Genomic DNA, 3612 nt, shown 5'->3' with positions numbered 1-3612 from the left:
TTGCATTTAAAACTAGTTTCTATTTAGTTGTCTTTATTTTAATTGAATTTTTTTATCCACTATTTGTATGTTTTATTTGAAATAACTTATATTACTGCTTATTTTAATTAATTTAATTTTTTTTTTTGATATTGTATTTCTATTTTTTACTGATGATCGTCAATTTATATTGGTATTCATGCTCGAATAGTAGATTTTTATTATATGAATAATATTTAGAAGGTTTTGTAAAAGAAAAATTTATAAACTATATGGATTTGCTTACGCCCTAAGTACTAATAAAAAAGGAATATTAAAGTAATTATGAAGCAAACAATTTTTGTACCAGTAAGTGAAAGTTCAATCCAAAAATTTCTACATATGCTCTGTTGAACTGAGAAGGTGTTCGCGTTGACTACTTTACTTACGTACTTTGCCAGTTCTTATGATACGTCTACATAAGACGCACTTGTGTTTCAGAATTCGTAGTAATAGTTTATTTATTAAAAACGGAGAGTGAATATACAAATCATTGTATTGATTTACTCAGCACGTTATTAGTACTAGTCAGTCCATACTTAGCTGCTTAGTTTTTCTCTCGAAATATTACGGACAACATCTAAAAATACAAAAATGATATATCGCTTTTTAAGCTATGTTGGCGAGAGTTCTTAACATTGGAAATACGGAAGTTTTGCATACATCTGCTTCTACGAAAATCCGTCAATGGCGAATAAATTTTGGGAGTCACCACGGCTATAAAACTGAGGATTGGCAGCTGAAATTTTGCACAAACAATCAATGGCTCAAGAAAGTGCGTGATCTGCGTACCTGTATTCTCATAAGGTAGAAGAAACTTGCGTAAAATCAACAACTTTTCATGTTTTCGTCTATGACCTTCGATCACGTGAAGATATTTCTGGAAAGCTGTTACCCACATAATTGTCGCAACAATCTTCATGTTCAGGGGAAAAGCTGCCCCCTTTGGTCCGCTAATACATGTACAGTTAACGCTTAAATGGTTGACTTTGCATGCATCCCATGTATGTTTTACGTTCATTGAATGCTATAAGATGCTATCATTTTTGTACTCCCTAATTTCATTTGTGTAAGCAAATCATGTTTGTTTGTGTTTCTAAACCATAAGATATTAATTCTAAAATATTTCGAATTCATTATAATTAGACGCACAACATAGCAATGAATACAGTCGCAGCAGAAATCAAAGCCCTTCCCAGGATCAAAGTCAAAAGGTCGCTTCGAAAACATTTGGAGATGCAAAAATTGGCAATTTCAAAATAAAAGAAAAGAAATACACCGTCTTATACTTACAATACATACGATAAAAGAACACGTGTGGTAGATTTGGCTAGTACAAACAAGTAGTGTCTTTAAAACACTTGCGTTATAATTATAGTTCTGATAAGAAAATACATGTATACATTATCTTTGGTAAATCGCGCTCTTATGTACGCATGAAAGATACGAAAAGTTATAGTGCTAATCGTTTGTCAATACACGGAGAACAAGATGTATATGTAAATTTAACTGTTTAACCGTTAAGCTAGTACGAAGCCGCCGTGTGTGATAATTGGGTTCGGCGATTTTAACTTGGTAAATCTTTCTTGGCATCCTAACGACGACACTGGTTTACTAAGCCTAACTGGATGACCAGATAGATTGAACGAATTTCTAGAGAACATTTGTGGCTTACGTCTTCTCCAGCGTAATGATATTCCAAATATCAATAACAGCACCTAATCTTTTGTAATGTGCTATATTTTTCAATTAGCCGCTATTCGCCATGTGTGTTACTTGAAGATCCTCATCACCGTTCACATCCTCGATTACGGTAGGTATCCTGTTGCTAGAACCAATTTCTCCAAATTGACTTGAGAGGTTACTACTTTTATCTTTTAATTCTCTTGAGAAACGAAGGGTAATCCCAGGTCTTTTGCCATATATTAATATGTTCAGCTTTTCTCCAAACGCAATTTTTAGTATGAAAAGGGAATCGTACTCGTCCGGGTTTTCAAGGCGCACATTATGCATGTAGCTGCCTACGAAGACAATCGTTGTAAGTTATCATTAATACATTAAATTGAATCCCCGCACTTACCCAACAAACGGTAGCCCATGTTTTGTACATTTGCGCAAAGGCTGCATCCATTTCACACATATCGTTAAGCATACATACACATATCTTGTATTTCGTTGTAGACTGACATGCTTAGGTTGATAGGGAATTTGGTGCGGATCAACAACTTTATAGGTTCTCTAAAGCTTCCTTATGGGGTATTACATGAACGCTTGGCAAAACGAATGTAACTCCACCTTTAGACTGTTTTAAGTCATTGCGATTTCATTTAACCATGTTTGTCCAATTGTCTGTCCTTCGTATATTACCATCGCAAGATATTGGAATAATAAATCGATTTAAAAAAGATTACGTTACACTGACCTACATGTTTGATCACAGTAGCATTTACGATTAGTCGTTTTTGTTATTGATATGTTTTCTGAATAGTAAAATTCGGCTTAATTGGCTGAAATCTTATACAGATATAGATATATTACATGTATATAATACATAATACGTATATATATATATGCAAATGCATATATTAGTTAGGTTTGCGAGGTTGGTTTCTTTTATGTTCCGGCGTTTGCTCAGTGTATGGATGTAGTGTGAGGACTCAAAGTCGTCCCTCGTTTTGGCCTCACGGGTTCTTCGTCTCTGGCTGGGGAAAGAGGAGTGCTAGAGAGTAAGATAGGATAAGAGTAGGATAGGCGTAGTATAAGAATAGGATATACATAGGATAAGAATAGATTAAGATAGATGTCTCTGAAGGTTTAACGTGGGTACACTACCGTGAAGGTTTAACCCCACGGTGCCCGATGGCACACGGAGTGTGAAACACTCGAACTCCCCGAGATTAATAATCCTCGCAACATATGGTGCCGAAATCGGCGCACACGTTGGCTTGAGGAAGATTAAGTCTTCGAGTACCAGATAAGATACGTTCTGGTCGCATCCCATCTCTGGTGAGAGCGAGGCACTATCTAAAGCCTCTGCCTTTCTGTGGGTAAGGCACCCGGTTGCGATGCAAGTCCGGACCGAGCAGAAAGCTCTTTTGCGATTTTTGGGCCAACCACAGCCACCACGAAACTCCCGCTATGGGCCGTTCCCGTTGTCAGGCCAAACCAAGAGAATGTGCTTTGGGGGCTCCTGACGAAAGTGGTACCGGAATTGAGAAGAAAAATTTAGAAATAATTTATAAAAGTCTCCGGTCGGACTTTCTAGGTCTCATAAGACCCGCACTCGGCATGAGATAGTCATTTGAAGGAAACCAGTCCATACCATGCGCATGGGCATGGTATTCTCACTGCGCGGAGCGAGGCCTATCTCAAAATCTTAGCAGGTCCTAACCCCCTGTTCTTCAGTCATTGTCACCGTACAAGAAGAGCACGGACAAGAGTCAGACAGAGTTGTCCAGATCAAGTCTCTCCTCGCTGCTGTTGAATGCCCGCGCAGCATACGCCCCTAGAGCTGCCACCGTCTCAGAAGTAGAGAGGGCCAGACTAAGGTCAAAGTTCCCACCAGTCTATCGTATACCCGTTGCTTCCAAGTCT

This window comes from Glossina fuscipes, unplaced genomic scaffold, assembly GCF_014805625.2.
Source record: "Glossina fuscipes isolate IAEA_lab_2018 unplaced genomic scaffold, Yale_Gfus_2 122, whole genome shotgun sequence".
In the NCBI taxonomy this organism is placed as follows: Eukaryota; Metazoa; Arthropoda; class Insecta; order Diptera; family Glossinidae; genus Glossina; species Glossina fuscipes.
This window is presented reverse-complemented; position numbering follows the sequence as displayed.